Source organism: Anopheles gambiae, chromosome 2, assembly GCF_943734735.2.
Source record: "Anopheles gambiae chromosome 2, idAnoGambNW_F1_1, whole genome shotgun sequence".
In the NCBI taxonomy this organism is placed as follows: Eukaryota; Metazoa; Arthropoda; class Insecta; order Diptera; family Culicidae; genus Anopheles; species Anopheles gambiae.
Window position 1 is genome coordinate 29,495,116 of NC_064601.1, and position 18,093 is coordinate 29,513,208.

General features: G+C 45.2%; 1 pseudogene; it reads right to left on the minus strand.

The window, feature by feature from the left end:
- Positions 1–355: 355 nt before the first annotated feature.
- Positions 356–18,093, minus strand: part of LOC1273038 (protein tweety) — a 45,780-nt pseudogene continuing 28,042 nt past the window's right edge.

The following is an 18,093-nucleotide window of genomic DNA, read 5'->3' on the forward strand; positions in this document are numbered from 1 at the left end:
GAAATTGACTATACTTTGACAGTTTGCAAACGTCATTACAGCGAGCGCGGTTTATTTAAAAAAAATCGTTATGCACGTTGATCGAAAAAACGGTCTTAAAGTTTTTTCAACAAAAAATATTTTTCAAAATTACACATCATAAAACGACCATTGAAAATAGATATGTTACAAGACTATCACCATCAATTAGTTCGTATTTGGGGCAGCAAGAATAATTTAAAACATGACCAGACTGAACACGTGGTCGTTACACTTTGAATTGAATACAACAATACAGTTTTCTGTCCGCAGAAAACTCTTGCCTTTCTTTTCACAACACACACTAAATAAAGAGCAAAACAAACGCAAGCACGTGTTCAATTATTTTGATTTGTTTATTAATCCTTTTCACAATCTTGTATCTGTGTGGTTTTGTGTATTTCATTGCGGAAGTAAAACTGACTAAATATGAAACACTAATCGATACGGCAATGTGTTGCACGGACAAGTGAAGTTGTACAGGAAATAAATATCGCTTCCTTTACTAATGACTAATGCAATAAAAAAAAAAACCACGAACCCAGCACGTGCACCGGCCGGCTCTGGTTTACATGCGCACATACAAAAGGAAAACACACAATGCTGCAGCTGAATTGAAATCCGGTCCGTTCCCCGTTCGAACTCTTGGTTCATCTTCTTCATCACGACAAAAATCGGTTGCAACATTAAACTGAATCAGCTTAAAAGCTATACACAAACTAACTACTAAAATACAAAAAAAAAATCGAATTACAACGAGCACTTAAAATTTAAACTTAACGGAACCCCGAGTGCTGCTATACTATAGTGCGCTGCTTGTCTCTGTCGTGAAACTTGCGCACGTGCTTTCGCATTCTGCGTGTCCTAAAATTACGATTATTTGTGTTCATGTTCTATTCAAGATGGCACCCTTCATAAACTAGCAACATCACACAGCATAAACAATCGGTCTACTGTAACGACCACACGCGCACCCACACACACACACACACATACTCTTCAATCGCTTCTCCTTCCATGTCTTTGCTCTGTGTAAAACCGGGACCCCAGGCTATCCAGATACCGTCGAAGGACATCATCCGTTCTGGCCCTGCTCCACCAACTGCCATCTGCACAACGAAACTTGCGCTGCTCTTTGCTTAACAAGGTTTGCGTCTCTTTTACTTGCTCCTCTCTTACGCTTACTGTACTATAATAAGTCCTAAAAGTTTTGACATAATCTACATGTTCTTCAAACAGTTTACCAAGTGCTTCCGCGGCTGGAATTGCTAATTCTCTTCTTCTTCTTCTTCTTCTTCTTCTTCTTCTTTTTCTTCTTATTCTTGTTTGTTTTGTTACATTTTATACGTTTTTTTCTACCTTTTTCTTTTCATAACCGTAATGCGCCTGAGTCGCTCGTCTATAGTTTTTTTTCTCTCTTTTGAGCCAGTTAATGTCGTGTTTGTTTTGTTTTTTTTTTCGTTTGCTTTAAAACCAGAAAACTATTTGCTGGTTTAATACTGGTTTAATGGTTTTAAATCAAAGGACAGTTGTAACGGAAAAAATCCCTATTATCCTCCTCTCGCGAAAGGGGCGAGGCAATGCCACCGGATGCTAAATTAATACATGGCGTGTGTGTGTGTGTGTGTGTGTGTGTGTGTGTGTGTGTGTGTGTGTGTGTGTGTGCTTGCTTCCTGTATATTTAATTGTTGCCTGATATCGAAAAGCTCAGTTGGTGTGTGGTTTTTCTTGTTTTTTTTTACAGATTCACGGAAGTTGCTGCCAGTGCGGTCCATAAACTTGGAAACTTGGTTTATCTATGGATTGGTTAAATTTTAGCTTTTAAAACCCAACAGTACAACCCCCCCCCCAACTTCACTCCTTTGCTTACAACACTGCCGTATTCCATCTATTACACTCATCATGGTGGTTCCCACCTTCACATTCACTGGATGTTCACTTCCCAGTCCCTCTATTATGCTTTCCCATTTCGCATCGTTAACTCTTAGTTTCAGTCTACTTGGCGGAACTTAAAAAAAAGAAAATACATACACACACATACACATACATCATGAGATGAGACTACGGGTACGGTGAGTAGTCGGTCTAGCGCCAATCATCATCTCGTCTTAAAAGCCGATCTTGAATCAACTGAAGCTGTTGTAAAATCATTGTCATTTGCCACGGGCCACATTCAGTGTATCACTTCTGCCCGCGTTTAGAAGTCAATTTAAAATACTGTAACATTACTACGCCACGCCTGAGGGTGCACCAACGTCGGCAAGGGCCGCGTGAAACAGTGTTGTGTGGTTGCTGATGAGAGAGCAAAGTGGCAAAAACATAAAACCAACCACAGGGAGCTGTCCAACAATTAAAACCCAAAGCTTCCGCAACTACGCTCGCTTGTTCGTTCGTTCGTTCGTTTGTCTTTTGGCTGATTGTAGCTCCTCTTACTTAACTACTAAGGATTTCAATAGCTTTTTTTACATTTCACACCCTGCCGCCCTTATACAGTAATAAATTGACCCGAAAAATGCTTGCAAATACCTACGGTCTTCTTCACCATTGCGTTATCATCAGTTGTTCGCCGACGCAGTGTTTTCTATACCGTCCACCGTGTTGTGTTGTGTGGCTGCGGAAGGATGCACCTGTGTATGGGCACGATCATCGTGTAACTGCTTTGCGCCATTTCGTATTGAGCATCAGCACTATCTCTCGAAACATTGCTTTGTTTTGCTTTTTGTTTTGTTTTTGCTCTCACTAACTGCTTTAGCGCTTCACGGTTCCATTCCATCGACCACAGCTCATTCGTGATTCGTTCGTTTTATGCGTATTCCAGCTGAATGGTTTCCCTCGCTGTGAAGGACTCCTGCTCTTTCGACAGCCTTCTATATACCTACGGAGCATCACCTTCTGACGACCATTACTGTCCCTATTTTCCATGACTTTTTACGGATTGGGCCATTTGAAAAAATGGCAGTATTCTTGTGTCACTGACTAACAGCTAAACTACTTTGCTTACGTGCAAACGATCATGACTTCTTCATTTACTCTCTCCCTCGCTTCTCTCTTATTTTCTGTGTTTCGGTCCACTCCACTTCAACTTGTTCGTCTATATCCGGTTGTAACGTTTTTAATGCTTGTTGTAATGCGTTTTTCAATATGCTTAATATTAATGTTACACGATACACATGCGCCTATCGCTTTTTGAATGTAATGCTTTTGCAACGAGATTTCTTGTGTTTCTGGGTTGGTTTTTTTGTCTTTCTTTTTTTTTATCATCAACTATGATTAGAATTTGATTTGTTTCGAGAATTAATTAATGCATCATCGTATTTAATTACTTCCTGCCTTCTTCTTTGTCCGGTGTGCAAGAGGCGCTCGTAGCGTTTATGCCTGTTTCTTGGGGGGGTGTGTGTGTGGTTGTATATGTGTATGTGTGAATGTGATCGTGTATATGCTGTGTTGGGTGTACCGGTTACCTAATAATCCCTAATCCCGCGCTAACGGTCTCTAGTAGTCTCTCATCTATCGTGGAATTGATACATACTTATGAGAATGCGCTTGATACGCTTAATTTATTTTTATTTTTTAAGATCTATATAATTTTTCCTCATTTTTCTTAACGTGATTTGGTATAAAAATTTCTGTTTGTTTTCTTTACTTCTAACTCTCTAACATTACCCTTGCGTATTTTGCATCATAGTGTAGGCGCATACACACGCACCCACTGCTCAGACTACGTATTATTTGGAACAATATAAGATTAAAGGCTAAACTTAGGACAACTAACTAAATGCTTGAAAGGCAACAAATAAGCTAGATAAGAAAACTGACGCAAGTAGGGTAAATATAATGAATTGGTAGTGGAGTGAAGCTAAATGCTAAATGAAACAAATGAATGAAAAAAAGAAGAAAAAACGGAAGATACACGTGTAGATATGAGCAACATATGTATGCTTTGCTTTGACGAAAACTGAAAAAAAAACGAGAAATCTTTCTACCAAAAAGTGGAGAAATAGGTGTTTGTGTGTTTGTAATTGCTTAACTTCCAACTTGTAAAGGTCGAGCGGTCGATCGCTTAGAATATTTTACGTGCAATGTTCGTTTCATTTTTGTCCCATCAATACCCATTGATGGGGACTCGTGGTTGCACCTGCCTAATCTCTCTTTGCGCCCTAATATGTGTCCATATTGCCGGTATTCGTTAAAACGTTGCATGGTTCGAATTTGCTGTTTTTGTTTCCAATAGTTTACTCCCAATACATGAAACTGTCTAACCAAGTGCGGAGCAATTGTCTGCCTTACGCTTGTTGGCAAATTTGTTTGACTCGTTAGAAAAATTGTTTTTACACCACCGGTGTTTGCTCCATTGGAGAAATGTATCTCGATCGAAATGGTTCTTCACAAAGCTGTGTATTAACTGGTGTGTTCCTTCCTAACTGTGCAAACCGTTTCCGTTTCTCCCTCCGTTTTGTCTCATTTGTTTGCTTACGTTTGGCGAATTTAATTTGAAGTTTCTATTGTGTTTCATAGAGTAAAGAGATCTTTCCTATTTATATGTTTTGCTTTAATTTCTGTTTGCACTACGTTAGTCTTAAAAGACAGTAATTCATAACATTAACAGTAAAATGTATCCGCACTCCGCTTGAGTCTTTTTCCGCTTTTCTCTTTTCCCTTTGTTTGCTTTCTATGTACAGAAGAGTGACGTGACACATTGCCCATGACAACAATAGCTGGTGTAAAAATTGAGAGTTGAATTCTTTCTTTCTTTCTTTTTTTGGTTCATTAGAATTTTCTTTACGTTACGCTTCTCCCCGCTAATGCCGCCATCATCATAACAGCACAGTTTTTTTTTCCTTTTCGCATTTCATTTTGCTCGGTTTTGGCCACAAACGCCTTTTTGCACAGACAACAGAGAACATGTCGCAACGTAGGCAACGCGTTACTATTATAGGCTTGCTTACTATATATGTTGTCGCGATGTTTGTTCCTATCGAGGTTGTGTATTAAAATTTGCATTGAATTTCTTTTCGTTTATTATGCTTTGTGTTTTGCTTATCTCACTATTCTATTGCTGGTAGGACTGCTTTCTCGGTGCCGCAGAGAAAGTGCTAGTGCTGTCCCGAGCTACGTCGCGTTACGTATGAGCATTGATTTTTGTTCGATATATATATATCAAATCGGAAATTTTGGTATAATTTATAAGAACGCGAGTGAAAGGGTAAATGGATTCGACATAACTTCCTAGGCTGGACGTAGAAAAGGTTTTCGGGTGATACCAAACGGGGGCATCTATATCGACACGCCGCAATGAGAAACCTGCTCTCTAGAGGGCGTACCGAACGCGATAGCCCACGTTTAAAGTTGATCGCCAAGGATCGATCGAGAGCATATGTTCGTAGTAGTAGTAGAAGTAGTAGTAGTAGTAATAGTAGTAGTAGTGTTGGTGGTAGTCGGATGGAGATGAGCAAGTTGAACTTAAGCAGCATAAGAACAAACTTAAAAGTCAAACCTTTCTCACAATTCTGTTACAGAGTAGAGATCGTTATTGGCTTGCAGACCGCCGCGCTGCAAGGAACGGTAGTAAACGTTCGGGTTTTTGTTGTTCGCCTGCGTTCCGTGGCTAGGGTCCTGATGATACTCGTGGCTGGTTCGATGATGGTGGCTACGTTCGGCATGCTCACCGTGCCGGTCCGGATCCTTTTCCCGCTCACGCTCCCGGTTGCGATGCTCTCTGTCCCGGTCACCACGGTCACGGTCTCGTTCTCGATGTTCGCGATCACGGTTGCGTTCCCTATCCCGGTCACGGTCCCGATCACGCTCCCGATCACGCTCCCGATCTCGGTCACGATCACGGTCCCGGTCGCGGTCTCGATCGCGATCTCGATCACGATCTCGATCACGATCCCGGTCACGATCTCGATCACGATCCCTGTCGCGATCCCGGTCCCGTTCACGGTGGTGATCACGATCCCGTTCCCGATCCCTTTCCCGCTGTTCGCGTTCCCGCTCGCGCTGCTCCCGTTCGCGCGTTTCGTTGGGACGTGTTTTGCTGAGGATGCTCTTCGGTTGCGGCTGATGTTGACCACCACTGTTGGTAGAACCGAACGAATTCGATTGACCCTGTTGCAGGTAATGTTGTTGTTGCTGTTGTTGATGTTGTTGCTGTTGTTGTTGCTGTTGTTGTTGATGTTGTTGTTGCTGCTGCTGCTGTTGCTGTGACTGTTGTGTCTGCTGCTGTTGTGGATAATGGTGATGATGGTGATTTTTCGGAAGCGTCTGATAGTTCGCCACCATCGAACCTCCACCGGTGGGTGCCGGCTGGGCCGAACCGGATGACGAGTGATGATGGTTTTTGGCCTTCTCGATATTGCTCGGTTTGGAGGAGGAGTGCGGTGCCTGATCGGTGCTACTGCTGCCCCCGGAGTACGACCGGTTGCGACTGCTTGTCCCGTGCCCGGCCTGTTGGCGCTCGTAATTGCCAAACGTGCTACTGCTGTTCGCTACATTCTGGGGCAGCTGTTCGCGCTGCCACGGTTGCTGCGTGAGCTGATGGTACTGCTTGAAGTGGAGCTGGTTCTGCAGCTGCTGCTGGATGGCGTTGAAATTGCTCGAGATGCTCATGCCGCCACCGTAGGACTGTGCCTTGCTTTGCTGCCCTCCCGGCTGGCTGTGGTGGTGATGGTGAAGCGATTGCGCTGGCGGCGGTGGAGGTGGTTGAGGTAACGGTTGCTGTGGCCGGGAGGATGGCAGTGGCGGCGTCATTGCGGACCCGCCCGAACCGGACGCCATTGCTGCGGCCTTCGTTTGGTACTGTGCGTCGTCTTTGTGCCGGTTCTTCGGTGGCAGCATCGGTGGGGTCACCTTGGGTGGAACGGTCGGTTTTCCCGTCGGGGTCGCTAGCGTGGAGAGCCCGCTGCTGCCGGTTTGCTGCTTGTGCGGTCGCTGCAGCGAACGGTACTGGTTCAGCGTGGCGGCGCAAAGCGGCTGTTGGCTGTTTTTGATTGAGCTACTTCCACCACCACCACCACCACCACCACCACCAGCACTGGTCGGAATGTCTGGCAGTGGTTGGTTAATGATCGACAAATTCGAGCGGGTCGTCGCTGTGGACGCAATCGATGGCGGTGGACTAGCGAATGCAGAGCCCGCGCCCGTCTCCTGATACAACTGATTCGTGCTGGACAGCGATCTGTGGTGTGTTTGTTGCTGTTGCTGTTGTTGTTGTTGCAGTTGCTGCTGCTGCTGCTGCTGCTGTTGCTGCTGTTGTTGTTGCTGCTGCTGTTGCAGTTGCTGTTGCAGTTGCTGCTGCAGATACTGTTGCTGAGACTGCTGCTGAGCTTGCGCCAACGACTGTTGGTGGTGTGAGGGTTGGGACGAATGGTGATGGAACCCACCGCCACCGCCACCGCCACTGCCTTCCCTCTGATGGTGATAGGCAGAAGTGTCGATACTGTACACTGTTGGGGCGTATCGCTGGTTATGCTGGCTATCGAGATTGCTTTCCTTCTTCAATATTGACGTGGTTACTGGTGAGGGTGCAATGGACGTTTCAGTGTACCCGCTGCCCGGCTTCTTGTACGGCAGTGTGGCACACGAGTAAGAGGCCGACTGCTGGCTGTACTCTTTCGATACGGTTGAAATTGCGAGCTTCTGCTCGGTGCGGTCTGATCCACCACCGCCGGACGCGTTTGCCGACCCAGTCCCGGAAGCCGACAGTTGGCGTTCCGGATGGTGCTGCTTGTATTGCTGCGTTTGGCTGTGGCTCAGCATTGGTTGCTGAACGTTTTTGAGATTCGGGCTCGGACTTGTGCCCGAGCGAGCACCACCCAGACCGGCCGAACCATGATGGCTTCCGCTACCACCTATACCCGCGCTAACGCTCAGCGAACCACCGTACCGCCCACCGTGACGCAGCGTAGCACACTTGTTTACGTTCGCCGTTACGTTGTTGACCGTGTTGCGGATGGCTTTCGGTCCGATGCTGACATATTTCGGGTCGAAGCGATTGAACCCATTGTTGGAGATGTCACGCGGATCTTTGTCGGATAATGTTGCGGTAGATGCTGTCAGTTTCTTATCTAAGGGTAGCGAAACGAAACAAAGGTCCGTGTTAACGTACGATGTTGCATCAATAGAGATAACTGTTGCTTAAATCCTTACCTAGCTTATTGCTGCCTGCAGACATATTGCAGGCAGGCGATTCTCAGTAGAAATCGTTCGATTCAAGTGTTTTGCACTGTTTACTTAGGGTAGCATATTTGCCATTGTTCGGACCCATCATAGGAGCGTGTTGCGACGGTAGCCGCCCAAGAGTGTGATGCCCAGATGCTCTGCAAAATTGTATAAAGGTCAATTAATACCATAAAACCATAAAACGGCAAACGAATATGCTAGACAATTAAAAGGAAATTCATCCTTAACTTTTACACAATTGATAAACGACTAGCCTCTAGCAAGTTTTGTATGCTAACGACTAAACTATAACGGTGTAGAAAAAAACCTATAGCTTTGCAGTGCAATAAATACAACGTAAAACTAACGAAGGGCATCATCAACCTAATAAAGGGAAAATAAATTAACAAAAGTGTGCTGATGTGCATGATATGACTCCGTGATTCTATGTACATTGCATGGCTGATAGGGTAGGTTGCGAATGATGCTATCAAAGCAAATAACTGATAGAATCTCGAACATGTGCCCAATTCCAGTCCAAACGTTACAGCATGTGCCGCTTGCATTATTGAAATATCATCCAGTTATGAATTAAAATCCGTTTGCCGAGTTTATACAAGATAAGATCGTTTGATGTGGGTGTAAACTTAGGATAAAAAATAAGAAAAATAAGCCATGCCTGTTGTTATCATGCACCACAACGTTATAATCTGGTGGCGGTGACTCATCGCCACTATAGGATGCAAACCCGCGCATTCCGTGTGTGGTGCCGTTACGGCCACTGGTCGGGATGAGCGTGCCGGTGCCGGCCCCCGCTCCAGCAGCACCTCCCGTCGACCCATTGCTGGTGGCAGTTTGGGCGTGCAGCAGCGTCCGGTTGACCGTCATTGTGCCGGACGCAATTATCGGTGCGCCGGGCGAGGCGTTGGCGCCGGCCGGAAAGAGTGGAGTCGTCTCTGCCTTATCCTCATATCCTGGTCGTCTGTTGAAGCGAAAGAAGAAAGCAGTACACGTTAGTAAATCGCAAGTGCATCGCGGGGCGTATGGGTACGGCCATACTTTTTCGTCAGATAAATCCAGGTGTGCGAATCGACACACACGAGTAAGCTAAGAATGGCCGCCGACACTAAGCTGGCCAGCAGCATTAGCGTCAGCCCGAGTAAGCCACCCTCGCACAGGCTGCGCGTGGCGTCCGCATAGTGTTCGGCCACGGTGCGACGGTCCAGCATGACGGAGAGGGCGGTCAGCTGGCGCTTGCTGTCATCGAGCTCCCCATTGATCTTGTTCACCTTCGAGCTGATCTGGATGCCCGGGTACAGGTCCATGCCGATGCTGGTCACCGTCTCGAGCGACTCTTTGGCGCGGTCCACGTGAACTTTCGACTCGTTCAGCCGTAGCACGTACCGGTTGGTGCCGACGGTGCTGCAGTACGTGTACTGCACGTCTTTCAGCTTTGGCTGCAAGGATACGAAATAAGTGAGGTAAGTTGTGATCAGTATTTGTCGCGTAAGGGATCGATTTTCGTTTATTTGGTACGCTCGCTGGTTTTACATATTATTCATTTGATACAAGTAGGAGGCTAACCATACATAGTACTGCATCCAACAACATTCAACGAACAGGACGAGATGCTCGTTAAAACGGGTAATTGCGAACATAAAGCTGGTGCGGCAAGAATTAAGCAAGGGTCAGGCCAAGTACCATGTCTTCGCGCATTATAAATGTTATCATTAACGCGAATCGTAAAGTGCCTAAGTAGAACGGTACTTAAATACTCAGTAAAAATGTAATAAAGAATGACCTCGTAAATTATGCATAGAATCGGTACTCCTTTTGGTATTAAAGATTTTTTTATATATAAAACGTAAGACCCAGAACATGATAATGTAACAATACGTGGGACGTGGGACAAACCGATCCAGTACAACCAGTCTTTCATTATAACAATTTAAATGCTTGTTGAACTACAAATGAAATGTAACTGTGGGGTTAGTCAGAGCATTTAAAACAATTACAGCAATATATTTAAACTTGTGCATGCACATTGTAGAAAAGTCCACTTCCCATCTTCCCTTGCTGTAACCCATCACATCCTAACAAACTCTCTTAAGATTCAAGCGCGTGATTGTAAAGAATAATGCCACAAGCTCAAAGTACAGCTCCAAACAAAGTTGAAGATCAAAGTTGTGCCAGCTATAGAAAGACAGCTGCTCGTAGGTCCTTATTGCAAAAAAAATGAGCGAAACGGAGACTAAGTCCTTTAAGCATAAAAAAACTGGAGCGATTCCACTTCTTCTTTCAGTTGAAAATGGGTGCTCAAACTCCCAGCAAAAAGAATCGCCCGCCCACACACACTCACAATACTACTGTGGAGTTTATTCGCACACGAACTTGAACCTCTTAGTATCCTACCGCCACCGTTCTCCCTTGGGCTCGATCCGTTTCTTCTGACCAGCGCCCAGATGATGTCGTTTTCGCCCGCTCTGCCCCATCCTCCCACCAGAACGCGTTCCGCCGCTGCCGATTTCTGCCGGCAGAGTTTGCATCCAGCACAACTCAATCTCTTCCAACTTTCAACTTTATTATCCAATTAACGTTGAGATATGACATAATGGAGATAATTTTATATCTTGTTTATCTTTCCCCACCATCTTTAGAAGCCAATTTTTTTTTGTTACAAATTTTACCGCACCCGGAGCGGCGGAAGAGCGAATGAAATGTTATCAAACATTCTCACATTCGCCTACACTAACCGACCCTTTCCCTTCTGTTGGTGCCCAATGTGTTTACAAGGGACTTGCTAGGAACGATTTAAAGACGGGGTTTCTTAACTGCACTTTCTAATGGTGTGCCAGGCAGATGGTTTTGAGAATTTAAACAGGCAAATAATGTTATCTATCGCAAGATGAACACGATTGCTAAAACTAACTTGTCTGATGTATGCTTCGTCGTTTCATAGTTATGCGGCATACATAAATCCTCTTGTTTGTACGTAATATTCTTCCAACACCGTAATGAACATCTATATTTAAAAGAGTTCAAACATCTTAGCCCCACAGTCTATTAAAACCACCGCTAACGATTGCACACAGAGACAACATTTCCAACATAAAACAGGGAGTGAATGGTTATCCTCTTGCGCTGTAGTATTTTCTTTACAAAATCATAAAATAAAACCAAGCAATTGAATGACGGCCATGGTTGTATGGTCTCCTAGATAAGGTGGCGGATAGTGAAGGTTCTAGCAGAGAGGCGCTAGGAACACCACTGGATAATTACTCTACACACCCGCTTTTCTTCCATTCGACCAGGCACAGCACATTCTCTTACACAGTGCACCATGTAGCAATGGCGAGAGCCTTGAAATCCTCCTCGCAACCACCAGGATACGAGACGATGAGGTTTTTATAGAAGCACATACACATACGTGCGTGTGCATCCAGAGCATGACTGCAGTACAAAGAGAGAAAAAAATAATCATTAGACAAGGGAAGAAGCCGAGTTGAATGAACGGCCGAGAGCTTCTCTTCATCATGTTTGGTAGCTTGACGTGTGGTTCTATGTTTTGCATCCGCAATGTTTCTAGTGCGATGCCACGGAATTTTCTCGACGACGCACACATTTGTACCAAAGCACAAGAGCTCCAGGTTTTCCACGAAAGGACTTTTGAAGAGTTTTAAAATTATAAAATGCTCAATTCAGTGGAGGGATGACAGTGGAATAACATTTCATTCCATTATACGTGTTTTCATTTCAGTCACTCTATCCGCTCATCTCGTTGTTCTTCAAAGTGGATGCCAAGATGCTTAAGGAGTGGCCATAACCAAGCGAACATTGGTTATATTTTTAGAGTGCCAAAAACAAAAGCGGACAACGTAAAATGCCACGATACTTTTGCAGTGAGTGCAAACGCGGGCCCTGCATGTACATCTCATGGGAATCACATGTAGTTCCGTGTCTCTATCTTGCTTTTCCGACTTTTATGTGAACTTTATACGTTCTCTAGTACACTGAAGCGGGAAGGGAAGAAGTAATACTGTGCTGGTAATGTTTTATCGATTCCATAGCTTACATGGCTGCATATAAAGTCGTTCGGTTTCATGCAGAAGTCGCCAAGCGCGACAGCACTAGCCAAGTAGATGCCGGACAGCAGCCAGCACACGGTGACGGCCAGTAGTCCGCAGACGCTGAAGAAGATCAGGGCGCAGCGGGAGCTCCGCGTCGCTCCAATCATCAGGATGATGCACAGCAGTAACAGGAAAGTCAGAAAGCCGAGCGTGATGGGCCACCGTAGCTCCTCGTAAAACTCGTAGGTCTGTGGAAAAGGAAAGAGAAAATTCAATGATGCTGTATACTAAATGTGCTACGATTATAGTTCTCATGTGGTTATATGTATATAGCGCTTGAATCCTTGAGGTTAAGTCGCATAGTTAAATAATATTATAATGAAATATTCAACAAATTCAAAAAAATGAAACAAATTGAAAAATGAAAACAATGAAAAAATGGAAATAAAAGTTTGTAAAATGAAAGAGATCGCCGAAGGAATAGGTAACAGAGAGAGAAAAAATAATCAATAAACTGCTGCTTGCGGCAGTTTAGCAAAGTTTCATCAAAATTCTGAACACCACCCCAAAGAAAGAAGCACACGGTGGTGGCCCGGTAGTGAGGGGTAAACGGCGGATGCCCCAACAAGGGTCCCAACTGTCCGGGAACGGAAGCTGAAGCAAACACACTCAGGAAAACTATTTTAATTATTAATTAGGAAAGTTTCTCCGCTTCACCTGTAAAGCAGTTGGGAAGTTCTGGGCGAGGGGAAACAACTTTTCATGCATTCGCACTGGAGTCGTTCTCAACTTCCGCAGTCCGGCAGTTCTTTTTGTGTTTTCATTAAATTATCACCACTCAACAACAATGGGGTAGAGTGTGGATAGCGAAACAACATCGACTACGGATTCAAACGGTAGCAACCCGTAGGCAATAGTAAATAGTTTGAGATAGATTGCCGAAAAGCCTTTTAACATTGGAATCACTGCACAAAGTGTGAAAAGTGTTAACACTTTATGGAGAAATAGAAAACATAAATTAAAAAAAAAAAAACTTCCAACAGAACATCCACAGCATCTCGCGTTCATTTCTGTTCTATATTTGCGAGCAAACCCCGGAAGTGGAAAATCGAACGCCAACGGTGCTGAGAGAGTATGATAGGCAAAATAGGCGACATAATGTATTTGCTAACCATCAGCTTCCGTCGTCCAGTGGTGTGCCCTTTTTTCGATTACGCTACGTTATGGTCAATTGACAGGATGGTGATTTTTAGAAAATTCAATAATATTTTCCTTCTACCGTTCGTGAGCGGTGTGCCACACAATTTGAAAATAAAAAATGTCTTCAAACTCTAATCTTCAACCGAAAGACTCAACTGCACAACTACTGAGAGCTGCAGAATAAACCAAATGCACAGATAAACCTAAATGAAAACCCACCCGTTCCATCAAAACTGTTTTATGCAATCGTAAACGCCATTTTGCCAGGATGAAAAACTTCCGCATAGAATGGAATCACTTCTTAGCTGCCTTTCGGCGGCGAAGGCCTGGCAACACCGGAACACTGGCGGCGTTGAAGCGTGAATTTTTCATCTTCTGGGAGAGCTTTTGTTTCTGCATCCCGTGTATAACATCGGTGGAAGTTATGAGGCCACACAGCTCGAGAACGAGAAGGACATACTGGGAGCTTTACAAACGCACACACAGTAGAGCCAAAATGTAGAAATGAAAATTTTGAGAAATATTAAAATGTTAATAACTACTATACAATGAACCCATACATCAATACTGCTCGGTACAATTGCAATGACATTAAAATGTTCTATATGGACAAAATACAAAAGCACGATACGCGTTCTGTGCAAATAGTACAACATTTTAATAACTCTGAAGATTACCACCGCTGACGACACTTCGCTATCCAGGACGATCTACGCCACTACATTTTTCATTTTCGTAACACCTTCACCGCTATTACCGCTGCCGCTGCTCTATCAGAAACTAGGTCAACCGGATGAACAAACCGAAAACGTAAGTATGATGCACCCCAAATCGACAGAGTGATGATATCGGGAATGATGCATTGGCACCGACGCTCTACCATTGCATTTGCTAAGCACTTCTCGGCTTAAGTGCGGCTACATTCGAGTGGTATAATATAGCATGCGATTCGGGAAATGTTGTGGACTGAAAAGGCTCCAGTAATATTGCAATCCAAGAAAAGTTGCTCCTAGGGGTTTTGCCGCTCTTTGCATTTCACTCCTGCACATAGTGGGCATATTGACGGAGAGAAAAATAGCTGGCCAATAATTGGACGAGTTTAACACAGTTTTAAATTTGAAATATTACCAAGAGTTATTCTAAATAAATCAAGTTTTACAGTATGAAGCCGGCTGTTCTAAATTAGGCATTCAAAAGTGTATTGATATACTTACATCCAGCAAGCTTTTCAGCGTAATGTCCGTATACGCAGGGCGCGTAAGATAGACGATCGTTTCCAGTGCGTTGATTGCGAAGGTTGTGTTGTCCTTGGCCATCTTAACCGTGTCGTGCAGCATGTAGAGGGCAGTCACATTCGGCCGATGGGGCGGCTGCTCGAAGATTTGCTCCAGTTCCGACAGGACCACCTTCGACTTAAGGTTATGCTTTACCATTTCCGTCTGTGAAAGTAAACGTGTGGGGAAAAGTGTTAATTTCATTAGTATAGCCACCGCGCGGGAAGAATCCAGTTGGTCAACTGTTGACCGACAGACAAGGGAAAGGGCTTCGTTTAACGGCATGCTGGTACCATGCAATGACACAATGGTCAACACGCCCTTTGTCGCCTTACTTGCTGCGGGCGACGCAAAGACAGAGGGGTACTGCGTCGACGGTGATCGGTTTTAAGTGGGTACGATTAAGTGGTGAGCAAATAATTCCCGGATGCTGATGTTCTCTTACTTGTTTAGATCACCAGGAATTGAAGAAGAAAAAACATCTGAATAGAGATGCTAAGTGTGTTTGACATGTTTGACCACAACGTGGAACCGGTTAAGGGATAGTCAAAAGGGTTGCCGTAAACGCATCGCTCTGTCGCCAACAAGTCGATAGAGGATCATGTAAAGTTCAACATTCCAACTCGAACGAGCATTAGATGATCATGTCAATTAATTCAGATCAGTGGAATTAAGATGTATCACAAAACCACTTTTACGAGTAACATATTAGTAATAAATAATTTGAACGAATTGTTGCTATTCTAAGATTTCGGACTTCTTGCCTTATGCTAATGGACAACAATGCATTGCCTAAAGGTACTTTAAATAGTGTGTCCACAATGCTTGATCGCATCGCGGTCACATTGCGATGTGGTAACTGCTGTCTATACTCGGATAAATAGATACATTAGTCTAAGTTTCCAAAGAGAAAAATAAGCTGGGGGACTGTAACGAAGCGAAAAAGCGGGATGAAACGGGGTACGAAAAGTATGCCGTAACCGCATTTGCAACCGCACCATGATTAATGTTAAACGTAAAGGAACAGATCTCTCGCTCGCTCCGTCTCTGTCTCTCTAGAGACAAATCTCGCACAATTTAACCACAATCCCCCTGTCCATGGCAAAGATCGACAGAAATGAATGGTAGTATATCAAGCAGCCAAATCTTGTTTCTTGGAGCTTGCAAAAGTACAAGACACCGCGCGAAACCCGTTTATATGTCCGCGGAATCTTTTCAAATAAACTAAATCCTATCTCTACTACATGAAGACATATTTCAACTACGCTGATGGTGTCTCTCGAACCAAGCATGCATTTCAAGTCGAATGCAAGGCATCGATCTAACAAATAACAACAACAAGAAACCCTTCCTCTCAGACATTCCGCACTTACCTGATTCCGCACGTTCAGTATCAGCTGCTCGATCTTGCGGCCCGAGCCGAAGATCTGCAGCACCCCATTGTGCAGATCGTCGTTGCCGTACAGGCCGAGACCGATCGCCGCACAGCAGATGATGGCGAAAAAGATCAGCGTGCACTTTTGGCAGCCGTGCGACTTCGGCTTGCGCGGCTTCCGATCGCAGCAGCGCGTCAGCAGATACAGCAGCAGAAACACGAGCGAAATGATCAGCAGCGCGGCCGGTATGGACGCCAGTATGCCAAGGCTCTGTAAAAGGAAAAGAATAAGAAGAAGAAGCAGCGGTGAAATTATGATCCATTTGAGTGGGTGATTTGATTTGTTGGGCCACGGCCATTGTGCGGCGCGTGAAAGCCCTTCACAACCAGCCCCACATCAGATATTTATTTGCAAGTGTCATTTTTCTTTAACGCTTTTCAATGAAACAGGTCCATCGAGCGTGTAAGTGATTCAACCCCACGGGCGAAATCAAACCACGTTCGCCCTTCCCGCAGTCCCCAGCATGGTTGAGCATGCTAACGAGCAATAAACTATGCAAAATTACATTTCCCCACCGTAGTCTGCCGTACCGTACCGACCTTCCCCTTTTTCTGCAACAACACAACAGGCAAGACGGACCATGCTCGACGGGGGAAGTTTTGCAGGAGGCCCCCGGGTACCGGGAAGAACGTTCCGCTCCAGCGTGGCTCGTCGAGTAGTACCGACGGCAGCTGCCGCAAGGCGAAACACATCGGACTGTTCCGGGTACTGTTCCCACTCCGGCTCGCTCCTCTTCTGCTTGGTACGTGGCAAAAAAAGCAATCGAAAGCGGTGTCTGTAATTCGTCTGTAAGGAAGCGGAGAGTGTACAGCACACACCACCGATACGGGGTGGGCTCATAAGACCAGCAGCAGTTCCTTCAAGTGCAGCAAAGCAAAGCCCGGGCAAAAGACGCTTAAGTGAACCCTCAGACACAGTTTCATCCAATTGCAACAGCACCACCACCCGCTCACAACCGAAGAACCGACGTGGGACACACCTTATGCATGAATATGACGAGGACAAATCAGGACAAATTATTCATATGCCTCCTATGCGCTGCTGGGCAAATGGCATGGAGGGTTCCACGGTGCTACCCTAGAATGGGTCCCGCAGCCGACTCTCCTCCTCCAGCACAATGGTGGTTTATTTTCGTGTCATTTTCGCGGCATACGTTATTTGCTCTGCGGGCCCAGCTGGTAATGGTTCTCCTCCTTCTTCTGTGCGCGCGGGTTCCTTCCGATGCCATTACACACCGGAAGTTGTATGAATGGGACCGCGAGTCCAATTGGCGGATTTTGTGTTGTTACCGTACACGTACGTACGTGTGTGTGTGTGTGTGTGTGAGTGTGCACATTAAAGCCCCGATTCATCGCGCACCGGATGTCTATTACTGCAAGAACGCTCGACTTGAGCATACAGCGAGCAGGCGCACCGGCTACCTAATCTTTCCTGCTGAATTATTGAAGCCATTAAAATAAGAAGAAAACCCGCTGTGCATACTTTCTACACTCCTGTGTGTGGTGTCTTGCGAGACATTTTGGTTTGGATCAAACAGAAGCGCAGCGCGCTATTGCCCGACCGAACGGCCAGAATGGTTGTTTTTAATGGCAGTAAAACATAAAAATACTTCGCCCGGAAGCCGAAGTTTGTCGATTCCTGATGATGAGCAGAAACCATAAAACTTTCATCATTTGCCGGTGGTGGCAAGGTAGAGGAGTGGTTTGCCCGAATTTCCCGTGTTAATGCCTGCGAGCGCTTTCGCATGCGTCTAAGTAGAGCTTCCAAGAAGCCCAAAACTTCTGTTTTTGGGGGTAGTAGTTTTGCTGGGGGGGGGAAGCAATGTGTAGTCGCGCACCATTCTCTGCACCGTATCGGTGGTGACCCGAATATGCCCCCGTAAATGAAAACACCTACCGTCCCGCCCCGAAGCGCTACCTGCACAACCTTTGAAAGGCAAGA